Source organism: Mobula hypostoma, chromosome 7, assembly GCF_963921235.1.
Source record: "Mobula hypostoma chromosome 7, sMobHyp1.1, whole genome shotgun sequence".
In the NCBI taxonomy this organism is placed as follows: domain Eukaryota; kingdom Metazoa; phylum Chordata; class Chondrichthyes; order Myliobatiformes; family Myliobatidae; genus Mobula; species Mobula hypostoma.
Genome location: NC_086103.1, coordinates 136,838,462 through 136,864,184, shown reverse-complemented (window position 1 = coordinate 136,864,184; position 25,723 = coordinate 136,838,462). Strand labels below are relative to the sequence as shown.

General features: G+C 40.5%; 1 long non-coding RNA gene across 3 annotated transcripts in view; it reads left to right on the top strand.

Annotated features, from left to right (window-relative positions):
• Nucleotides 1-25,723, top strand: part of LOC134349569 (uncharacterized) — a 77,295-nt gene that overhangs the window by 29,432 nt on the left and 22,140 nt on the right. Inside the window, exon 2 of one of the 3 annotated variants that reach the window (XR_010018712.1) lies at nucleotides 13,775-13,826. The exons of 1 other annotated variant lie outside the window; for it this stretch is intronic. This is a non-coding gene — a long non-coding RNA (uncharacterized LOC134349569). Of the gene's footprint in view, nucleotides 1-13,774; nucleotides 13,827-18,117; nucleotides 24,672-25,723 lie in introns of those variants that run through there. One more of the 3 variants, XR_010018714.1, reaches the window with a different exon arrangement.

Here is a 25,723-nt window from a genome sequence, read left to right as displayed (position 1 = left end):
GCAGCAGCAAGAAGAGAGCATGACTTGGGTTGTGGGTTCCCCGATGATGGATGCTGCTTTCCTGCGACAACAATCTGTGTAGATGTGCTCAACAGTGGGGAGGGCTTCACCTGTGATGGACTGGATGCATCCTCTGCTTTTTGTAGGATTTTCCTTTCAAGGGTATTGGTGTTTCCATACCAGGCTGTGATGCAGCCAGTCAATATTCTGTCCATCACATATTTATAGAAGTTTATCAAGGTTTTAGATGTCATGCCAAATCTTCACATACTTCTAAGGAAGTAGAGATGCTGCCATGTTTTCTTCATAATTGCACTTGTGTGCTGAACCCATGACAAGTTCACTGAAATGATCAACCTATCTTTGTATCATCGGCCAACATGACCACAAAAACATCGTGCAGATAATTACCATGCAATGTTAGCCAACATCAACCTTGAAGAACACTATTAGTCACCAGCAGACTTCTAGAACAGATATGAGGAAGAATTTCTTTAACCTGGTGGTGAATTCATTGCTACAGATCACTGTGGAGTCCAAGTCATTATGTATATTTAAGCAGAGTTTGATGGGTTTTTGATTAGTAAGGACATCAAAGATTACAGGAGAAAGCAGGAGAAGAGGGTTAAATGGGCCGTTAAGTTATTATGCTGTTCATTCCATGACTCTATGACCATTACAACAAGGAGTATGGATGATATCTTATTACATTTGATTAGGTATGCTTCAACTTTATGAATTGCAAAATATTTCAGCTGCATACAGCTAGGTGAGACAAAGTTGAGTATATAAATCCCGTATAAATTAGGATTACTACTACCAAGAGAAATAAATAACTTTCATTCCTGTCAATCTGGAGTTCCACAATGATCACATTGGCCGTAAAGCCATATGGAACATGCTGTGGTTCTGGAGGTTAAAACATAAATGCAAGTCTTAGATTTTGTTTAAAATATCCTCAAATTCAGGCTTCTGAAGTGAAAGTGCAAGCTCAGGAATTCCACCCAACACCCCTACCCCATCTAAATTTTAAATCAGCCATTTTAAGTCATTCAGGCGCTTCCAACTTTCCTACTTTTCTGAGCCACACTCCTAATAAGCGAGATTCAGTCTCACAATTTCAGCATGTACATTAGAAAATAATCTTCTGTGCTTTATATTTAATTTCTATTCTTTCAGGAAGCTAATGATTCATACTCATGGCCCAAAGCTGCCAAGTACCAGATACAGACTTTATCATGAAAGCTGAGTCAATATCCTCCCTTCCACCAACAAAACCACCTCCTTCTCCACTATTTGAGAGTTTTCAGAGTGAAGTCACTGAACCTTATGTAATGCTTTAAATTGCCTCTCAAAATAAGAAACAATTAATTGAAGTACTATAATGGAGAACCATTTGCAGATTTCAAAGATTGATGGGATTTAGGATACTTTCGCTGAAAGCTTGACAGAGCTTTAGAACTTAAAAAATCATTTAAAAAATGAAGCCCAGCATATCTGAATCATTTTAAGATGCTCTCCTCTTCTGCCAGTTTCTGATTAAATAGCCTCATATTACTAGTATTTATAATTTTGATTTGGTAGTTCATGCAGATTAAACTAAAAACTCCCCCAGGAGGTGAAGCTGCAGAATGTCTTTGATCAACTCGCTTTGGAAATTAATTGAAAAAAAATTGGAGCTCCCAAGTTAAATGAGTCGTATGAAAACTGTGTGCCAGGATATTTCTGCAAGGATTGTAAACAAACATAGATAGCACATTAAACAACAGGAATTCTGCAGATGCTGGAAATTCAAGCAACATACATCAAAGTTGCTGGTGAACGCAGCAGGCCAAGCTGCATCTATAGGAAGAGGCGCAGTCGACGTTTCAGGCCGAGACCCTTGACGAAGGGTCTCGGCCTGAAACGTCGACTGCGCCTCTTCCTATAGATGCTGCTTGGCCTGCTGCGTTCACCAGCAACTTTGATGTATGTTGATAGATAGCACATTGCTCGATGCAGTACTTTGTTTTAACTGAAATAATGCTGTAATATGGAGTGTACTTCTTATCAACACTCAGTGAAATTGGTAATGCAACAGCACTTTGCAATGCCTGGCACTCTGTCATAGGCTGGGAATTGATAGTTCATAACACGCATTTAGTCTCTCTCAGAGGCGAAGAGGACTTCGCTTGAATGACCATGAAAATGAAAATCAAAGTTTTTTACGATTCGAAGGTATCTTCTCCTGACTGTTCCTCTGCCTTGTTACGTTCCCACCTCTCACCCACCTATTCCCAATAGTAGTGTACTGTATCTGTGGAATAACAGGCTGCTGTCACATTTATTCATCCATAAAGCATTAAACACTATATATTATCCACTGACTGACAAAACTTTCCATCATTCAATCCAAAATCGTAAATACATGGTAGTAGCTGTCTGCGAACATATCTCATACAGCAACTGCACCTTTTGCCAGAAATGACATTGTGTTGGCTCAGTTTTGAAGAGAAATCTCTGTTACCTTTCTACACGAGCTTGATTCTTAATGCCCAAACATATTTTAAAGTGCTGAGCCAAGGTAATGGAAAACTTACAGTCATTTAGGAATATATATATGAATATTTAATTAACAACTAAGGTTTAGGCTGTTACATACAATACCCTAAATTAGATATGGCAGAGTGGCACAGCTAGTGGAACCAATCCTTCACGGTGCCAGAGACCCAGATTCAATCCTGACTTTGGGCACCTTTAATGTGAAGTTTGTGCTTTCTCCATTGTGTTCGCCGGGCTCTAGATTCCTTCCACATTTCAAAGATGTGCAGGTTAGAAGGCCAATGTAAATTACCTATGGTGTGAAAGTGAATGGTAAAATCTTGCAGAGTTGATGAGAATGTGGAGATTAAAAGGAGGAGGAGGAGAAGATGGCGGCATGACGCAGCTTGCGCGGCCCCTCTGGTGAATGATATCTGTAAACTGTCAAGTAGGGTGCCGTGCACAATCCTGATTTGATGGAGACAGACGTGAGAGAATGGAGGAACACCTGGAGAAATTTCTGAAATGCCTTTTTCGCTGCCGCTGTTACTGTGTGATCCAGAATCTCCGGAGGGGAAGGCCCCAAATCCTCAGCGGCCGGGACGAGGTTGAAGCGCTCAGCAGAGATGGTGCTCGGTACTTGGTGTCGAAGGGCTGGTTGGAGGCTCGAAGCTTTCAGACAGACTCAGAGTTGGCTATGGTCGGGTGCTTCCAATGCATCAACAGTTGTCAGAGCCTGGTGGTTTATGACAGAGAGAGTTTCTCTCTTCTGCCGCCTGCTATTGGGGACTATCGGGAGTCAATCGGAACTTTGAGACTTTTTTTACCGTTCCCATAGTCTGCTCTTCATCAAATTATGGTATTGCTTTGCACTGCTGTAACTATATGTTATAATTATGTGGTCTTGTCTGTGTTAGTCTTTGGTTTGTCTTGTTCTTCTTGTGATATCACTCTGGAGGAACTTTGTATCATTTCTTAATGCATGCATGCATTTCTAAATGACAATAAATGAGGACTGAGTGTCCTCACAATCTAATTCATATAAGGTTTGTGTGAGTGGGTCGTATTAGTGATTAGTGTAATCGCTGGTGCAGACTCAGTGGGTCGAGGGGACTGTTTCTATGTTGTATCTTTCTATGACTCTAAACTTCACTTCTCTCATTAGATAACAAGTTTGATTTTTATTCACTACCAAATTCTACCAACCTAGACTAATTTGTTTATCCTTGGAGCAGATAGTTCTATCCCAATTATCAGTTTCAACTATGACTTTCACTTTAACTCAAACATTGCTGAGTGATAGATCTTGTTAGTCTTTTCAAAGTTCTTTACTTACATTTGTTAGTATCAATTGGTCTTTTTCCAAGTTTGTTTCTAAACAGCTTTCCATTTCATTAGGTTGATTAGTTTTGTGGATTCTTTTCCAGACAGTTTATGGCTGCCACCAGCATATTTTACAGCGCAAGAATGTTATCCCATTATATACGTATCAACAAACACAGACTGAAATCTGACTTTGCCAGTAGTTCAAAATTGATGGGATTACCCAGCCACCTGTTCTGACCCCATTGATATGAAGTGTAATGACATGGTGGTACGCACATTGGTTTAAGGTGAGATTGTAAAGAAAGTATCTAAATTAAGAGACCGCCAGTCTCTTAAATTTAAATAATCTCCCTCAAAAGATAAGCTTTTTTGAACTACACTCCTAAACTGTGGAATTCAACACATAAAACTATAAGGGATACAGACTGATTTGACACTTTTAAACACCTGTTCAAAACCTATTTATGCAACCATGCTTTTAACCAACACCTTTTTGTCTTTTATTTTCATATTTATTGTTATTTTTATTTTTAAGTTTGCACTTTATCCCATTGTAAACCACTTTAAGCTACATTGTCTGTATGAAAAGTGCTCTATAAATAAATTACTATTATTGTCTTTTCTTACAACTTGGCAGTGGGCCATTTTGAACCATTATGTCTAAATCATTGCACAGACCAATCCCATTCCCCACTGAACTTCCCCAAAGCATACCCTCAGCATTCCTGTCAGCTCCGCCCAAATGTCAGTCCTTAATGGTGCATACAAACTAGTTTTAATGAATTACATTTTAGTCAAAAATTAAAATCAGCTCATAGCCAACTCATTCCAATCTTCTCTCCTGTCATGAACTGCCAAAGAACACATGGAAATAGAGCAACACACATCAAAGTTGCTGGTGAACGCAGCAGGCCAGGCAGCATCTCTAGGAAGAGGTAGAGTCGACGATTCGGGCCGAGACCCTTCGTCAGGACACTAGACACTGGAAATAGATTATGTATGTTATTCCCACCACTTCCACAAAGAAAAATTGGTCATTCAAACCTACCTGATATTCCCCATTTGTACTGGCATTTCCAAAGTGCAGGGGCACTGACAGCTGAATCAAGTGTTCACTCTTTGCACATAACATTGCATATTAGCATCCAATTCATTTGCAAATGTTTAAATGGCATCACTATCTAACGTAATGCCTTTATCAATTCTAATGATATAATTGAATAGCAAGCAGCACCAGATACAAAACCAAGTTCCCATCACTAATGATGATTATGCTTCTATTAACATTCACATCCACAGTTTTATAGGATAATAATTGTGGTTTGGTTGGAGAGAATGCACACTGTCACATCAGATTGAAGTACAAGGCAGTTAAATATTAAGTTTTTTTTAATATTACAGTTGTGCTTGGACTTCCAAATGACCCAGGAAGTAAGGGATAAGAGATGTCATAAATATAGTCTTATGAGTGTCACACACCTGGAAAAGAGAAATAGAAACATGTAATGTTTAGGGACTATTTTTGTTCTCTGCGTCTAGTGGGAGAAAAGGAATTCTTCAAAAAGGCAATACAAATCAAAACTAATCTTATCAAATAATTCTTACTTAGCATTAGGTGCAGAAAAAAGCAGACCTGTGTCAGTGCTCCTTGTTGCAATTGACAGCGGAGATTTGTGTCTAAGTTCCCTGATGATCTAATTCAAGAGGAATCTGTATGCATCTAAATTCACTTCTGGGATTGATTAGGACTGAGTGCTGAGTCCAAGCTTCCAGAGAGTTTGGTAAAAGGACGATGGACGGAGTCCAAATCATCTCATGGTATAATGGTGAAGGATGTCTTTCTGTGCTTGTGCAATGAGGTTGTTTTTCAGAGTGGCTTTGATAGGTTTCCATGGTAAAACTCACTTAATTTGAAATTGTATGCACTATAAAATAATATAAAGTTACCTACACAATGATGCAGATATTTTCTCCTGTTAACTACCACATTTTAGAACAGATCTTTATAAGGGTAAAGACTTTTCTTTTCAATTTTGTGATTTTCTCATCTGACGATAACTTTATTTTTGAACAGATTTTAATATTTCACTTCTAAGGTTCAGCCTCTTTTTCTGATGCTTCGAACTTTATTGGGACTGCAGAGGGAGTCTGATATGGCACTCATTTTGGCCAGTTTTTAAAATTTTAAAACTGTGATTAATTATGCAACTTTCTCTGAACAACCACCTGACACCTGGCCTAATCAAAATCAGAATCAGAATTCAGCCACGCAGTCAAATACACTGAGAGAAAACTAGCATGAACTTGGCTTAAAGAGTTAATTTGTGCAACACTTTTTATAGGTGTTATTGAGTCAGTGGTTCCAAGGTTGTCAAGCCGAGGAGTGGCAGTGGGGACAAGCTCCCACTACCTAAAAGTGCTCCTCACAGCATGCGCCTCAAATATCCTCTGACAACCAAGTCCAACCCCCGGCCTTCTCATGTGGCTTAGCCTCTAAGCCCGGTGTAGCTGTTTCTACTGACAGGAGAAGGGGTGAAGTCGGGTCCTGGCACCTTAAAACCAGTGCTTCGGGTAGATAGAGCTCGTCAGCCTGGGAAGGCAGTCCATCTAAGAGAGGGAAAACTCTGATTTCAAACCTCCGCTGCCTTGTGGCCATACCCACTTATGGGAAAGGCTTCGGGAGTAAACCCTGAGGACAAATCCGGAGCTGGAGTCCCTAAGGCAGTCCGACGTTGCTTTCAGCCTCATTCTGGCAACTCCTGCGATGACACTGGTGCCAGGCTATATCGGCCCTTGTCCTTCCCTTGGACAACGTCGGTGTCATAGATAGGGGAGACTTGCTGCTTGGGCAGCTGCTGGTCTTCCATACAACCTTGCCCAGGCCTGTGCCCTGGAGAGACCGAAGCAAGACTTTCCAGGAGCACATCCATGGTCTCACGAGACTAACGGATGCCATCCACTGAGTCAGTGATGCTGTCAATGCTGCATTAAATAACTTTCCACTGCTTTGAGAAAGTTAATATGGGTTTTTAGATAGATGGATAGATACGTTATTGGTCCCAAAGGATATTACAGTGTCACAGTAGCATTAAGTGCACAGATACATAAATATTAGAAGAGAAGCAGAAAGAATAAAAAATAAGTTACCTCAAACAGTCTAACAGGAGGCAGTCATCACATCTCCGGTTATAGGTTGACTCATTACAGAGCCTAATGGCCAAGGGAAAGAATGACCTCATACATCCTTTTTTGGAGTAGTGCTGTTGTCTTAGTCTAATACTAAATGTGCTCCTCTGTTCATCCAAAGTGGCATACAGCGAGTGAGAAATATTGTCCAGAATTGCCAGGATTTTCCATAGGTCCTTGGTTCTACCACAGCCTCCAGTGTGTCCAGTTTGACTCCTATAACAGAGCCTGCCTTTCTAATCAGTGTTATGAGCCTGTTGGCATCACCCATGTTGATGCCATTGCCCCAGCACACCACCACATAGAAGATTATGCTAGCAACAACAGACCGATAGAATATGTGAAGGAGAGGCCTGCATACTCCAAATGACCTCAGTCTCCTCAGGAAGTAGAGGTGACTCTGGCCCTTCTTGCACACAGCCTCTGTGTTGGAGCTCTGCTCAAGTCTGTCATTCAGGTGCACCCCCAGGTACTTGAAGGTCCTCACCACATCCATGTCCTCACCATCATTAGTAACTGTGAGCAGTGCAGGCCTACTTTTCCTAAAGTCCATCACCATCTCCTTTGTCTTACTGATGTTGAGCTACAGATGATGCAGCTTGTGCCATTTGCCAAAGTCCTCCACCCTGTATTCATCCTCCTGTCCTCCTTTTATACACCCAACTATTGCTGAGTCATCAGAAAATTTCTACAGATGACCTGACTCAGTGTTATATCTAATGTCCGAGGTATACGCGGTAAACAGGAAGGGAGCCAATGAAGTCCTCTGTGTGCTCAGTTCTGGTCACCTCACTATAGGAAGGACATGGAAACCATAGAAAGGGTGCAGAGGAGATTTACAAGGATGTTGCCCGGATTGGGGAGCATGTCTTATGAGAATAGGTTGAGTGAACCCGGCCTTTTCTCCTTGGAGCGACGGAGGATGAGAGGTGACGTGATAGAGTACAGAGGAGTTGTCAGGGGTAAGTTTTTTTACGCAGAGAGTAGTGAGTACGTGGAATGGGCTGCCAGCGGCGGTGGTGGAGACGGAAACGATAGGATCTTTTAAGAGACTCCTGGATGGCTACATGGAACTTAGAAAAATAGAGGGCTATGGGAAAAGCCTAGGTAGTTCTAAGGTAGAGGCATGTTCGGCACAGCTTTGTGGGCCAAAGGGCCTGTATTGTGCTGTAGGTTTTCTATGTTTCTATGAGTCCCAGTACTGCTTATAGCCATGCCTGACACACAACTCTCAAGCCACACGTATTTATAAATTTTACTTTGAATCGCAGGAACAACCCTATGGTATAGATGGAAGAAAAGATTGATTACGTTTAATGTACAAAGGACTGAGTATATACAGGTGTGGAGAAATGACAGAATTCTAATTGATCAGAGATCAGATATGATCCAACAGAATGAAAATTCATGCTCCTGAGCCAAATGAATGAACCCAATGTTCCCATTTCTCCAAGTTAATGTACAATATTCTGGCACCAGCTACATTGACTTCAATATGCCAATGTGATGTTGTTGATGCTTGGTCTTTTAAAGCAGTATCATGCAAAATCCCAGTGCGGATTTATCAACTCATTTTTTTATACTCCTTACCATGTCCTCAGATCAACTTGCCTGTTTAATTAGTACTCAGCACTAATAATATTGAGAGTATGTTATAGACCCCCTAATGATGATAGTGATTTTAATAAACAACTCTATCAGAATATTGAAAAAGCAAGTTCTGAGGGTGATATTATATTATGGATGACTTTAATTTCTCAAATATTGCGTGGGAGAACCCAATGACTAACGAACGACAGGAAAATGAATTCATTAAGTTATTGAATGATTGCTTTTTGATTCAGTATGTTCTTGCACCAGCAAAACGGGAGGCCTGTCTAGATTTGACTGTAACATTCAGTATACAATTTTGAGTACGGAAGTTGTTGAGATTTTAGGAACAGGTGTTTTATGAATAGTTAATCTTGAAGATTTTTGGGATAGAATATAATTTTGGAAAAGAAAAGTTTCTGCAGATGTGGGAAAGACTTCAGAAGGTAAACTGAAAGGAACTGCTTGATGTTGAGTCAGTTGAGGAACAATAGGGTCGATTTAAAGAGGTAATACACACAGTGCACAAAATGTTCATACTCAAGGTTGGGAGAATCAATTAAAAACAATAGATCAACTACATGGATGAATAAAGATGTACATAAAAGTATTGTAGAAAAGACAGCTACATAAGGAATATAGAAAAAATAGTAATAATGTTAACCATAGGAAAATATGAGAGCTACAGTCAATAAGGAAATTTGGATTGCCAAAAGGCAAGATTGATCCTAAGAGATTTTTTCAATGCTTTAGTAGTATAAGAAAAGTCAACGAGGAAGTTAAATATATTAATAATAATATTGGGATGTTAAATTATGCAAAGAAGAACATAGCAGATACTCTTAACTCATATTTTGCTAAAGTATTCATCGATGAATATGCCAGTAGCTGTTCAGAAAAATAAGGTTGTTTTAAGTGACTCAGAGATCTTAGAAAGTGAGACCCTGCTTCAGGGGGAAAAGGCTGAAAGTTAATAAATCTCCACGGCTGACAACATATATCCGAAGGTACTTAAAGAGGTCTGTGATTATATATACAAACCCCTAACGTGTGTTTTTCAAATGTCATTGAAGATTGGTGAAATCCGTTCAGGACTGGAAATGGGCTAATGTTGTCCCAGTATATATGAAGAGTGACCGGACTGACCCTGGTAACTATAGACCAGTAAGCTTAATATGTCTATTGTAGGCAAGATAATGGAAACAATAATAAAGAATAAGATGGAAAAACAGCTGATAAGAACAGGCATGTTAGCAGAAAGTCAGCATGGACTCTGAAGGGGAAATCATGTTTTACTAATATGCTGGAGTTCTATGAAGAAGCAACTAAAATTTATGATAACAGTAGAGCGATTGATATCATTTACTTGGACTCTCAGAAGGTGTTTGACAAGGTACCCCACAAGAAGCTAATAATCAAATTACAGGAAGTAGAGATTCAGGGTAAGGTGTGTGAATCGGTGCAGAAATTCGCTCAAAAACAGAAACCAACAAGCTATGGTGAGAGGATCATTTTCACACCGAGAAGATGTTAAAAGGGGTGTTCTGCAGTGATCAGTTTTTGGGTCGCTACTGTATTTAATTTACATTAGTGGTTTGGATAAGCACATAATAAGTAAACTTATAAGGTCTACCATTGACACAAAATTAGGGGGATGGGCCAATAACATTCAGGCAGCAGAGTCAATACAGTTAAATCTAAACGAAATCCTGATGTGGGCAGATAAATGGCAGATGGAATTTAATGTAAGTAAATGTAAAGTATCAGATATGGGAAGTAAAAATATTAAATATAAATATTCAATGGGGGGGGTCCTGAGTTGGAAAGTGCATTGTACGAGAAGGATTTGGGAGTCCTGGTGGACTCATCACTATCAACATCTAGACAATGTAAAGAAGCGATTTGGAAGGCTAGTAGAATACTGGGCTATGAAATGCACTCAGTGGAGTTCAAGTCTAGAGATGTTCTCTTTAAGCCATATAGTGTGCTTGTGAGGCCACACCTTGAATACTGTGTACAATTTTGGTCTCCATATTGTGTGAGGGATGTAAAGGAACTGGAGAATGTCCAGAGGAGGGTGACTAGACCCATTCCAGATCTGCAGCGCATGAGCTATGAAGAAAGATTGAGGGAATTAGATCTTTTTAGCGTAGGTAGATGTAGAAAGAGAGGAGACAATTTAGAAGTGTTCAAGATCATTAAAGGTTTCAGTAAGGTGGATGTCAGCTGCTAGTTAAAATTAATTCATCAAGGGCATGGGTGGCATAGGTGGAGACTGGTTAAAGGGAGATTTCAGACTAACATCAGCAAACATTTTTTAACAGAGCGAGTTGTGTAGTTGACGGTAGTTCCTTAGAGACTTTCAAATCTAAACTCGATAGTTATCTCAACACACTATGTGAATAGGAATTTGGCAAGCTTTGTTGGGCCAAATGGCTTGTTCTTGTCAAAGACTTTCTAATGCTCTAATGTTTTAGTTACGCATGATTTTAAATTTTAAATCCAACCACACCTGATTATGAATTGTAATTATCTTCTGCTTCCACTTTAGATGCAAAGTTGAGTTTATAGACATCTGCACAAGTAAGTGTGTACACAGGTGTAATGAGAATCTTATTTGCAGCACAAAGCCTCATATAAGCAGCATTCTCAGGAAAAAAAACAAAATTAAAAATTATTTATACACATTTTTGCAAGAAAGAAACACAACTACAACAAAAAACGAAGTCCATTTTCATGCAAAGTAACATATTGATTAAAAGGGTGAAAGATTATATATATGAGAGCTAATAAAGTTATGAAACATCAGAAAAGTAAAGGGATCGAAAGATAGACTAGGTAATCAGTTATGGAAGAGTAACCAAGAAAGGGAGATAGGAGGCTAATTGAAGAGAGAAATTGACAAAGACTGAGTGATAGACCAAAACAGACTGAGGTAGACACCAATTAAGAAAAAAGAAAAAAACTATCTGCTGAATGAAACTGCCTATTCTAAAGCTTTCCAAGAGCTATTGAATGACATTTAATTGGTTTTGGTTAGTTTTATAAATATGGAAGTATTATTCTTTGATAAGTTATTTTTCATCTGCTCTCTACAGTGAGGTGATGAATACAAAATTAATAAGACAACTCCTGTCAATTTACACAGCAACTGAAATCTACTGGAAATCCATCTTGAAATTACCAAGATAAATTTTCTTCTGGTTATCGACTTTGAAAATGTGCTCAGTTCAGTAACTCAGTGTGTAAACATGCATTGCCTTCAAGGGAAGCTTTCCTATTGATCTTGGTTCCCCGTTGCAGATTGTGAAATTGCCTGTGCAGTTACTCTCCCACACACTTGTAGTGTGGATATACTTGTATGTCCTGAAAGATAACTGATTAGATTCCACTCCTTCTGGCAGGTTCATAGTAAACCATGTTTAATTATATCCATGTGACTCTGGACACGCTACCGAAAATTCCTCACATGTGACTTTATTTTCTTTGCAGAATGAGACTGAAATAACAATCATACCATTATTAGATTTTTCACTGGTGTACGGGATTAGATGTAAATACTGAGCATTACAGATGTTGCTGTTCTTAACACTTAGAAATTGCAACTTGGAGTTTGAGTGGCCCTTCAGTTATTCCTAACCCATAAGTTAGTGAGTCCTCTGCCTGGTTATTGGCAGCAGAAGGAAGTTCCATCAATCAAAGAACTGTAATGAAAATCTTGACATAATTTCCTCAGTAAATATATTCCAATATTCTTGCTGCCTATGCTTATTACCCCATGTATTTTCTTGTTAGTGCTTTTGTGTGTCTGTGCTCATTAAAGAAATGGCTCAAATATTCCAAGACTATCTAGCAGTTAAATATTTAGATCATACAGATTGTCACTGTAGCTTCTGTTCACATTCAAGGATGCTTCTGTTAATAGTACAATTTGTCTTCACTCTCATGAGCATAAGGAAGGGATCATAGGCAAGTGTTCATCACACTCATAACCTTTGACCACCAGTTGCACTTCAAGGAAAATCATACAAGACATCCATGTATGTGACTTGAAAGTAGTCAGACAGAAAAGGTTCTGAGATAGCAACAAAAGTTTGGTAAATGATGGGAAGAGCTCCTCATTGGTAATGAGAGTTTGTGTTTCCTCATACCATGCTCATATGTACTGATAATGGGAAAGAGTATGCAATCATGCAGATAAACAAACTTTTCTGATTTACACAATGGATGACTTTAATGAAGGTTAGAAACAGGCAAGTGTTTGTGGCACACATGTGCAACTAACAGCAATAAGATTATTGTAAAAGGGAATGCTGGTCCAAAAACCAGGTTGTATTTATGCATTTCCTTGTAAGCATAGACAGTGAAACTATCCTCCAGGTGGTTCACAGAACAAATTCTTTTACTTCTTTTTCTTTCAAATGTGGCTATGCCACTGTTGGAGTTTCTGATCTACATTTTAGTGGTTTGTTTTCAGGACGATTGCGCGATCTGGTGTTTTGCTGTCTCCGAGAGAGTTCAAAGAGGTTTCAAGCAAGGTGTGTGGTCTGGAGGTCAAGAAGCCTGGAGATGGGAAGCGAGCCCATGATCGATTCCATTTCACTCCGATCTTGCTGATTAAAGCATTGGACAAGAGCAGACGGCGGCAAGTTTCCACAACCGACTACCTGCAGCTGAAGGGTCCCTCTCTCTCCCTTTCACTCGCAGCTGCCGGAAGAAGGTGTTTGTGTGTGACCAGCCCCTTTCTCCCTCTTGCCCACTGCTCTGGGAGGAAGGTGCCTGGTAACAAAAGGTCTCTCTTGCCCTCTTACTCGATACTGCTGGAGGATGGTGCCAGATTCCTGGGTCTTGGACAAAGTTTAGTCAAGGCAGTTTGTGGATTGGACTCTGTCATTCACGTTTTAATGTGTTTCTGTTTTTTGGTCGCTCCTTTTTTGTTGCTATTTTGTGCGACGCTGATCGGGGTTAATTGGCTCCGTTGCCTGCTGGTAACGAAGACATAGCATTCAGCTGGGCTGAACTGAGCTGGACTAGGCTCTTTCAGTGGCTTTATGATTTGGTGTTTTATATTCTGTGTTTTTCTTTGTTTCTTCTTTTTGCCATCTGCGTGTTTTTTTTGCACGGTTAGAGTTTGATGTTTTTCTTTGAACAGATTCCATGGTTTTCCTTGCTTCGTGGCTGTCTGTGGGAAGACGAAACTCAAGGTTGTATACTGGATACATACTTTAGTAGTAAATGTACTTTGAATCTTTGGATTTTTGATATACAGTGGTGCTAGAAAGTTTGTGAACCCTGCAGAATTTTCTATACTTCTGCATAAATATGAGCTAAAATGTGATCAAATCTTCACGTAATTCCTAAACCTAGATGATGAGAACCCAATTAAATAAATAATACAAAAAAATTATATTGTTTATTTATTTATTGAGAAAAATGATCCAATATTACATGTATTTGTTGGATAAAGTATGAGAGCCTCTGGGGCAACATTCTATAAAAGCTATTTGGAGTCAGATGTTCCAATCAATAAGATGAGATTGAAGGTGTGGTTTGTAGAAATCATATTTATGCAAAAATAGAGAAAGTTCTACAGGATTAACAAACTTTCTAGCACCGCAGTAAAGGATGAATGTTCCCAGGCCTTATCTACCTCAACACCTATCCTTTCCCCATCTGCTTCTATCTACCCATCATTCCTTCCTTATCTGGGTCAATCTAGTTGCCCACCAGCCTCGGGCTCAGCCCTCATCCTCACTTCTATATACTGACTGTTTTCTCTTTGCACAAGGGGTTGAAGATTATCAGAAACAATCATGGAATAAACGAGGGAGGTGGGACCGCATATGAAGCAGTCACAGAGAGGAACCAGTGGGAGGTGTGTTCAAGGATGATATGGGAGTTCCTTCACCAGAAGGATGGCAATAGTTGAAGAAGATAAGTTAGCACAATCTTTTCAAGGACAATTTAGATGGGCAATAAATTTCAACCTTGCCTACATTTCACAAATCCCATAAATTAGAAATATAAAACTTGAAAAATATTGCCTTTGACAGGACCCATTACATAACCCTTGGATCATTCAGGCACTTATTTTGTCATTTGCAAGCTTTGATCAAAACTTTGAACATCTTTGATCGAAGTTGACAAGAACCTTGCTTTCCCAACATCACAAGGAAAAACATCAATAGAGCTGAATATATGGGTGTGGGTGTAACCAGCAATGGTTATTAACTTAGTGTTAGCAATTATAGAGTCATAGAGAAGTACAATACAGAAATAGGCCAATTGGCCCATCTAGTCCATGCTGAACCATTTAAACTTGCATACTCCCATTGACCTGCACTGGGATCATCACCCTCCACGCCCCTACCATCCATGTACCTCTCCAAACTTCCCTTAAATGTTGAAATTGAGTTCACATCCACTGCCTTGTGCTGGCAGCTCATTTCATAGTTTCACAACCCTCTGAGCGAAAAAGTTTCCCCTTATGTTCCCCTTAAATCTTTCACCTTTCACCCTTATCCCCTGACCACCAGTTGTAGTTCCACCCCACCTCAGTGGAAAAAGCCTGCTTGCATTTACCGTATCTATGCCTCTCAGAATTTTGTATACCTTTATCAAATCTCCTCTCAATCTTCTACATTCCAAGGAAAAAAGTATTAACCTATTCAATCCTTCCTTATAACTCGGCCTTCCAGTTGCAGTAACATCCTTGCAGTCAATAACAAAATTCCTCACCAGTTCTATGGTTGTTTCCTAGGCAGAGCTTTCTACACTTCAGTTATTAGTGTTTGGTCCAAAATATAGCACGAGTAATTCACTTTTAAATAAATTAGTATATTTATTGCTTAAACTATCTTTCATCTACAGACCATCTGTCATATTGATAATATGGTGAATGTTCATCTTTGAAGATATTGCTTTATTAGTTTTTGCCTTGAATTCAGGTAATGATGTTGACAGCAGTGAAGTAAATGGAATACCCTGTGTTGTACAATTTTCTTTCTGTGTTGAAATTGAAGCTTTGTAGTTCGATTGCACAGTTGTAGTTGGATCCCCTCACAAACTGTTACCTGACCATTATTTACATTACGCTTAAAAACATGACTCTGAACCAACATGTTCAAAACTCAGTGTCTGCTTTTAACTCTGTGATAAGCTTTGGATCACACAACACGGAAGCCATAGAAAATTTGCCCGACTCTGGAATCTTTAATAGAAGTGCGGTAGCAGCTCACTTAGAAAATGATAATACAGTACGGATTGAGTTTATGAAGGGAAATATTACTGACAAATTGTTAATGCCCTTTGAGAATGTAACTAAAGGAATGCATAATGGGGACATAGGTTTTTATAAGGCTTTCAATGAGGTGTGACTCAGATCACACAAAGAAAGAGCTCATAGCATTAGAGTAACATGTCAGCATAGATAATGCAGTAAAGTAACTAACTGAGGAGAACAAACTCAAGATTTGGGATAATTGAGTAATTTTAGATGCAGATTACTAGATAACCCATATCTAGTGTGAGCACAAGGATGAGTGCTGGGGCTTCAACTACTTACCATCTATGTTCATGACTGAGATGAAGGGATCTAGTGTATTGTAGCCAAATTTGCTGATGATACAAAAGTGGCTCGGAAAATAAATTGTGAGGAAGATACAGAGTCTGCAAATTGACTTTGGTGTGATGAGTGAATTGATAGAATTTTGCTAAAGTAGCGCGAGGTGCTTTTTTGGAACAAAAATCTGCTGATGTTGGAAACACAAAAGTAAAAAAAATGTTGGAAGCTCTCACAGGGTCTAGCAGAAGAATGGAAAAATGAATAAAGGAAATTTTGGGGGTTATGGACCTCCCCTCACCTTCCCTTCTGAGCCATAGAGGCACATGCCAAAGATGTGACCGTTGTGGCTATCCTCTGTTAATTTGTCCCAAAACATCACCCAAAACAATATAATAGACACAAGAAATTCTGCAGATTCTATAAATCCAAAGCAGCACACATAAAATGGTGGAGGAACTCAGCAGGTCAGGCAGTGAGCAAACAGTCGATGTTTTGGGCTGAGACCCTTCTTCAGGACGGGAAAGGAAGGGGGAAGGTGCCAGAAAAAGAAGAGGGGGGAGGGGAATGAGGATAGCTAGAAGGTGATAGGTGAAACCAGGTGAGTAGGAAAGGTAAAAGGCTGGAGAGGAAGGAGTGGACCACATGAGAAAGGGAAGGAGGAGGGGACCCAGGGGGGAGTGATAGGCAGGTGAGAAGAGGTAAAAGGCCAGAATGAGGAACAGAAGAAGAAGGGAAGGGCGTGAACATTTTTTTTTACCAAAGAGAGAAAATGGATGTTCGTGCCATCAGGTTGGAGGCTACCCAAAACAATATACTTGTTATTGTGAAGAGCGGCCACTATAGCCAGAAAAATAAGAAGACAAACAACACAGCAGCTTAAAACATGCAAGTGTTCTTGTCTTTCTGGTTCTAATGAAGAATCCTTGATCAAAATGGCAACTTTGTTTCTTTCATACATGATGCCCTTTCATGTAGGGTTCTTTGAGTATAAAGTGGATATTACAAGTGCAGCTGTTTTGTGAGGATTAAGAGAAAGCAGAATATTGTTTTAATGAAGCTTAATTACAAATGGACTACGAGGGATTATGATGCTTGGTACATGAATATTACTGAGCAGGTCAAACAAGTAATTTGATAAGACAATGGAATGTTAACTTCTATTATAAAAGATATGATGTGTAAAATTAAAGAAATCTTGTTGCAGTAATCAAGGCTTTAGAGAGATAGCTCCTGGAGAAGTGAACACAAGTTTAGATTATTTAAAGATGGATATGTCTACATTGGAATACATTCAAAAATGGTTCACTTGGCTGATTTCTGGGATGAAGGTGCTGCACTATAACAAAGCAAGTTGAGCCTATGCTGATTGCAACTTTGAAAAATAGAAATGTTTCAGTGAAATATTTAAAATTCAGAGAAGGTATGTCAGAAAAAAGAATGCCGAGAGGACGTCCCCCCTCATGGGAGAATCTGTGACTTAGAGGTTAGAGTATTAAGAGTAAGTGGTTGACAATTTATGAAGGAGGGCTTCTTCTCACAGTGCTTGGTGAATACTTCTAATTTTCTACCTAAAAGAACATTTCAATGTCAGAAAAAGTGAGTTTTAATTTTTATCGAGAATTTACATTTCTATAAGTATCAACCCAGCATGAAAATCATCCAAAATTGGGAAAATACAAATTAGTTGGCCTTCAGTTTTGCAATCATTTTCCATCACTTACATGCTGAGCTTATCAGTTTCATCAATTTTGCCTTCAACTTTCTCCCGTCCTTAAATTAAATTCACCTGGTCCATTTCTGAAACCTCTCTCCCCTTTGTTGATCTCCCCGTCTCCATCTCTGGTGACAAACTGTTTATCGACTGCTTTTATAAACTGCCAATTTTTATCATATAATCTAAACTTGGCAAGATAGTGCTGGCGAACCACAGCAATATGTTGCAGGCAGTTTACAAAACTTCTAAATATACTTCTTCTGAATTACTCACAGCAATCTGCAGCCTGTCATTTCCATTTAAGTAATTTACTTTTGATCCAAGATGGTGGCCAATGGTGTGCCTCAGGGATCTGTTCTGGGACCCCTACTGTTTGTGATTTTTATAAATGACCTGGATGAAGAAGTGGAGGGATGGGTTAGTAAATTTGCTGATGACACAAAGGTTGGGGGTGTTGTGGATAGTGTGGAGGGCTGTCAGAGGTTACAACAGGACATTGATAGGATGCAAAACTGGGCTGAGAAGTGGAAGATGGAGTTCAACCCAGATAGGTATGAGGTGGTTCATTTTGGTAGGTCAAATATGATGGCAGAATATAGTATTAATGGTAAGACTGTAGGCAGCGTGGAGGATCAGAGGCATCTTGGGGTCCAAGTCCATAGGACACTCAAAACTGCTACGCAAATTGACTCTGTGGTTAAGAAGGCATACAGTGCATTGGCCTTCATCAATCATGGGATTGAGTTTAGGAGCCGAGAGGTAATGTTGCAGCTATATAGCAACCCGGTCAGACCCCACTTGGAGTACTGTGCTCAATTCTGGTCGCCTCACTATAAGAAGGACGTGGAAACCATAGAAAGGGTGCAGAGGAGATTTACAAGGATGTTGCCTGGATTGGAGAACATGCCTTAGGAGAATAGGTTGAGTGAACTCGGCCTTCTCTCCTTGGAGCAACGGAGGATGAGAGGTGACTTGATAGAGGTGAACAAGATAATGAGAGGCATTGATCATGTGGATAGTCAGAGGCTTTTCCCCAGGACTGAAATGGTTAGCACGAGAGGGCATAGTTTTAACGTGCTTGGATGTAGGTACAGAGGAGATGTCAGGGCTAAGTTTTTATACGCAGAGAGTAGTGAGTGTGTGGAATGAGCTGCCAGCGGCGGTGGTGGAGGCAGAAATGATAGGGTCTTTTAAGAGACTCCTGGATGGCTACATGGAGCTTTCAAAAATAGAGGGATATGGGTGAAGCCTCGGTAGTTCTAAGGTAGGGACATGTTCGGCCCAGCTTTGTGGGCTGAAGGCCCTGTATTTTGCTGCATGTTTTCTATGTTTCTATGTTTCTATTTACCCACAACATGCTGCCTTTTCTACACTGGGAAGCCCTGCTTATGCGATCCATGGAAGGCCCATTTATTACAATGCCGCTACTATGGAAACAGTGTTGGAGGTGAGGGAGAAGAGCAGGTGTCCTGGTGAGGTTGAGTGGGCGTGCTAATCGGCCGCCGCTCCCTGGCGTACTCCTGGCTAACATTCAGTCCCTGGACAACAAGCTGTGTGAACTGAGAGCCAGTATATCCTACCAGTGGGAAACAAAGGAATGTAACATTTTGTGTTTCGTGGATACCGGGCTGTTAGAGGAGATACCGGATCACGCCATCGAGCCCTTTGGGTTCTCCCTGTTCTGGGCGGACAGGTCAAAAACCTCTCTGGGAAGAGTAAAGGAGGTGGGGTATGCTTCATGGTCAATAATACTTGGTGCGACCCCCGGAATGTGCATGCCCTCAAATCTTTTTGTTCTCCAGATATGAAGTACCTCGTGCAGCTGTGTAGACTTTTCTGGCTGCCTAGAGAGTACACAGCTGTTATTATCACAGCTGTGTATATTCCACCGCAGGCTGATACTGACCTGTCTCTCACAGAACTGTATGAGACCATCAGCACCCTGGAGACCGCACACCCAGAGGTTGCCTTCATCACCACTGGCTACGCCGACTAAAGTCTCTCCTAAGTCTTGGCATGGGGAGATAGCATACTTGACCACTGCTACTCTCCCTTCTGCAACGCTTACAAAGTGCTCCTTCGTCCACCGTTTGGAAAGTCGGATCACTCCTCCATCTTGCTTCTTCCAATGTACAGGCAGAAGCTAAAACGAGGCGGCCATAGTTAAAACCGTCCACTGCCGGTCCAACCAATCAGTCTCCATGCTATAGGACTGCTTTGATGACATCAACTAGAATGTCTTTCGTGATAAGGATGCCTCTGAGTTCATGGATGGGGTCACAAGCTGCTTCGGAAGTGCACCGCGGATATTGACCCCAAAAATCAGTCAGGCTCTATCCAAAACAGAAACCCTAGATCAACAGTTCCATGCGAGCAGCACTTACCACACGAGACAGAACTTATATTGCCGGTAACCAACAGGAACTCAAGAAATGTAGCTACAATCTACGCGAAGTCATCAAGGCAGTGAAATGACAATACAGGGACAAGAACCAGACACAACTCCCCACCAACAGCTTATGGCAAGGTCTGCACACCATCACTGACTTCAAAGCTAAGTGCAATGGTGCTGCCAACATCGCTGCCTCTCTCCCAGATGAGCTAATACTTTTTTACACTCGGTTCAATGTTGACAACACCGAGCGTGAGGAGAGCCGCTGAAGTGACCTGCAGCTTGGTCATCGCTGAGGCTGGAGTACGCAGGTGTTTCCAATGAGTGGAGAGCCACAAGGCTGAGGAACCAGATGGTATCCCAGGGCGGGTACTCAGGATGTTCACGACACAACTGGCAGAGGTGTTTACAGACATTCTTAATCTCTTCCTTTCTCAATGTAGAGTGCCCTCCTGCTTCAAAACATCCACTATTGTTCTGGTACCTAAAAAGACCAGGGTAACATGTCTGAATGTCTGGCGTCCTGTCACACTCTCCTCAATAATAAACAAATATTCTGAGAGGCTGGTCAAGGACTACATCTGCAGCTTGCTACCACCCACACTGGACCCCCTACAATTCGCCTACCGACACAACCGATCGACAGATGACACAATAGCCATTGCTCTACACACCGTTCTTACACATCTGGAGAAAAAGGATGCTTATGTGAGAATGCTGTTCTTGGACTACAGTTCAGCATCCAACACCATAAGTCCCTCTAGGCTTCACGAGAATTTCAGAGATCCTGGCCTTCACCCTGCCTTATGTAGCTGGATGCTGGACTTCCTGTCAGATTGCCAGCAGGTGGTAAGAGTGGCCTCCCTTATCTCTGTCCTCAACACAGGTGCCCCTCAGGTCTGTGTCCTAAGTCCCTTCCTTTTCTCTCTGTATAGCCATGACTGTGTAGCCACCCACAGCTCCAAACTGCTAATTAAGTCTGCTGACAACACTACACTGATTGGCCTTATCTCAAATAATAACAAGGCACCCTACAGAGAAGGAGTCAACACCCTGACACAGTGATGTCAAGAAAATGGTCTCTCCCTCAATGTCGCAAAAACGAAGGAGCTGGTTGTGGATTACAGGAGGAATGGAGACAGGCTCACCCCTATTGACATCAATGGATCTTGGGCTGAGAGTTCCTCGGCATACACATCACCGAGGCTGTCACGTGGTCTCTACATAGCGGCTGTGTGGTAAAAAAGGCACAACAGCACCTCTTTCACCTCAGATGGTTGAAGAAGTTTGGCATAAGTCCCCCAAATCCTAAGAACTTTCTACAGGGGCACAACTGAGAACTTCCTGACTGGCTGCATCACTGCCTGGTATGGGAACTGTACTTCAGTTAATCACAGGATTCTGCAGAGAGTATTGCAGACAGCCTAGCGCATCTGTAATTGTGAACTTCCCACTATTCAGGACATTTACAGAGACAAATGTGTATAAAGGGACTGAAGGATCATCGGGGATCTGAGTCACCCAACCACAAACTGTTCCAGCTGCCACCATCGGGGAAATAGTACCGCAGCATAAAATCCAGGACCAACAGGCTCCGGGACAGCTTCTTCCACCAGGCCATCAGACTGCTTAATTTATGCTGATGCAACTGTATTTCTATGCTATATTGACTATCCTGTCGTACATAATATTTATTATAAATTACTATGATTGCACATTGCGCATTTAGACAGATATAACGTAAAGATTTTTACTCCTCATGTTTATGAAGGATGTAAGAAATAAAGGCAATTCAATTCAACAGCCTTTAACAAACTAGATGATTTCACAATCCTCTAAAGGACTTGGTGGACTTCATTCTCAGGCACACTTTAAGCAGACAAGGGAACATCGCCACAGCCAATAGAGAGGGAGGAGGGGAACACTCCAATCTAGGCTAAAGTGGAGGGGAATGAAACTTCCTCTACTCAGCATCTTGTTAGTAAATGTACAGTCACTGAAGAACAGGACTGAGGACCTAAAGGCAAGATTGCTGTATCAGAGGGAAATGAGGAATTGCTGTGTTCTCTGTTTCACAGAGATATGGCTCACTCCAGGCAAGCCAGTTTCAGCAATCAGACACAAGGGCTTCTTGACACACAGGATGGACCAGTTTGCAGATTCGGAGAAGGCGAATGATAGGGGTCTGTGTTTCATAATAAGCTCTTTGTGGCGCTCAAATACGGTGGTCTTGTTGCACTCTTGTTCCCCAACCTGTAACATCTAATGATTAAGTGCCAGTAATTCTAATTAATAAGAGATTTCTCCTCCATGATCTTGACCATGGTCTATATACTGACAAAAACCAATGTTAAACTCAATGTATTGCATGCTGCCTGTTGAAGATTTAATATTTCAGTAATATTTGAGTGATCTTGTATTATATATATAGTTTGATTAAGCATTCTTGTTAATTTAAAGGATAATTTATGGATTATATATAAAAATATAATTACATACGTCATCGCACTACCACATGATATGCGCGTGCCTCGCTTAAAGCAAACTCAAACTACACCCATATTTTTGGATTCCTTTTCTTTGAATTAATCTAATATTTTAAAGTTACAAAACATAACATTAGTGATGAGGTAGTTTTAAAATGAACCGGACATGACTACTGACCTGATAAAGCAAGGGAGACATTCAAAATAAAATGAAATGTGCGAGGAATGGTTGAGTTTAAAAGAAGCACCACAGCACCTGGAGAGACAGCCTTTGGAAGGGAAGGTACAATTGAATTTTTTTTTTAAATAGACCGTGAACAGAAGAATTCAGGGTTCAGGAAGAGTGAGTACCAGGTGATAATAATCATAAAAAAATTGGAAATGGCTGGCTACATCGGAAAGATTGACGAGTTTGATTACACAACGTGTAACTGGCTCATGTATACTGAACTATTGGGACAGTATTTTGAAGCAAATGGAATAACCTAGTGGAAGTGAGTGCCAATTTTGCCAGCTGCTTTAGGGTTAAAGGCATACAGTTTTCTTTGAAGTTTGACTGCCCCAACCAAAACATCAGAAATGAGGTTTTCTACTATTGCAGAAGTGACGCAGGAACACTTAGAACCAAATACATTGTTAATAGCAGAAAGCTTTAGGTTTCATAAGCAGAATCAAAAAGAAGGGGAGTCCATTTCAGTGTACATGGCTGAATTGAAGCAATTAACTGAGGAATGTCAGTTCAGTAATGGTCTTAATGATACACTAAGACATCATTTAATTTGTGGAATCTTAAAAGAAAGCATTCAGAAACTGGTTTCTACTGAAATACAGCTTACATTCAAAGAAGCAGTGGAAACTACAGACGGAGACACAATTAAGTTGCCATCAGTAATGAAAGTGATCATGAACAAAATTGCATTGTCTGAACAGAAACTAGCCTGACCGAATAAACTGTACTACTGTTGTGGCAGGGGATCACATACTGTACACCAAACAAGTGCAGATTTAAAGGCAAAACTTGCAGAAAATGCAACAAAGTAGGACACATACAAAGAGTATGTCGGGCAGACAAAAATAAATGGACCGCTCAGGGAAGGGAAAAAGCTGCAAAGTCAAGCTGTGGTTTCAAAAAGAGCATTAAACTGCATGCTGTTGATGAAAGATCTGATAGTGATGAGAGTGACATAGGATTGTGTAGGAGTTTAACAGTGCTTAATAGGAGTTTAACAGCATGAAAATTAACAGACTAGCAATGTGGATTATGCCAGAAGTGAACAGGAAATTAATTAAAATGGAATTGGACACTGGTTCAGCTGTCTCTGTCATTCTGCAAAATGAGTTTGAATGGCATTTCAGAGATACCAAACTGAAGCCTGCAGATACACAATTAAGAACTTATGCTGGAGAAAAGATAACTCCAGTGGGAATGACATTCGTAACTGTGACATACAGCAAGCAACAAGCCACATTAGGCTTGTACGTGGTCAGCCAGGACCAGCATTGTGGGGGTTGTGATCGGCTGAGTCAACTACAGCTAGACTGGAGACCCACCCACTATTTGCATGCCAAACCCTCAGCAATAAAGTCAACTGCAAGAAAGGTACTGGATGATGCCACAACTGCTTCCATGCCAAACACCACGAACCTTTGCCCAACAGATGATGAACAGGTGTTCGTGCCAGCCTCTGTGCCTCTGGTTGGAAAGCTTATTGGACTAAGGAAGAACCATGTTGCTCAGCGGAATTGCAAAAATGATGAAAGCAATAGTCGGACTGCAACAGGATTTGTTGGCTTCTGATATGTTCATCAGGCAGTTTCTTGCAAAATGTGACTTGGTTTTAAGCTGGAAGAGAGTTCAGGAAGCTTCAGGAAAGTTGCAAGCATTCGGCTTTTGTGAGTATAAAGAACCAGAATCGACTCTGCATGTGTTAATGTTATTGCACAAACTTCAAGTGGGAGACAAAAAGCTGCTTGTAAAAATAGATGTAAAGGCCAAAGCCCAGATGGATTAATGGAAGGCTAAAAAGAAAGGAGTCAATAGAATATGAAAACAGATGATTCATCAAATGATATCATAGATGAGGAAACCACGAGGAGAGATCAAATTGTAAAGGGAGCAATAGAAGGATTAATTAGAGAATACTCCAGTGAACTAAATGCACCTTCCAAAGATCAAGATGCAGAAACTAGAAAAAGAAAAAGAAAGGAGATGAAAGGTATCCAGAGCTGTCAGAACCACTTCTGGCAGTCTCAGCATCAGCTCCTTCAATCACCACAGAGGATGCCCCAGAACCTAAGATTATTTCATAGCCGCAAGTCTCACCTGCCAAGCAGAGTAATCCCACTTGTCAGAAAAAATGTTATCCTACAGGAGTAAGAAATCCTTCACAGTAATTAAACTTTTAAACCTGACTGGAACTATTTAACATTTACTATGCTGTGGATGTCTGTATTTAGTAGTTGAATTACTGTATATATTATGCTGTGTATATAGTTGAGATGCGATCTCTATTGAGTTGAGTTTATAGCTAAGCAGGGAGGAGTGTTGTGTATTTAATATTTCAATAATATTTGAGTGATCTTGTATATATATTGTTTGATTAAGCATTCTTGTACGTTCAAATAATTATTTACAAGTCATATGTAAAATGTGTTAATTGTATACATGACACTACCACATGACATGTACGTGCTTCGCTTAAAGTAAACTCGAACAACATCCCTATTTTTGCACTCCGGTGAGTTTCTTCCAATTAGTTTAATATTTTGAAGTTACAAAACATAAGGCCACCATCAGCAAACAAGCAACAATCTACCCAACACCCTTCGAATCATTGGCAGGGACTTTGGTCAGGCTTGTTTGAAGAAATCTCTGCCAGTTATCATCAACATATCACCTGCAGCACCAGGGGGCCCAATACACTTGAACACTGCTATACTACAAT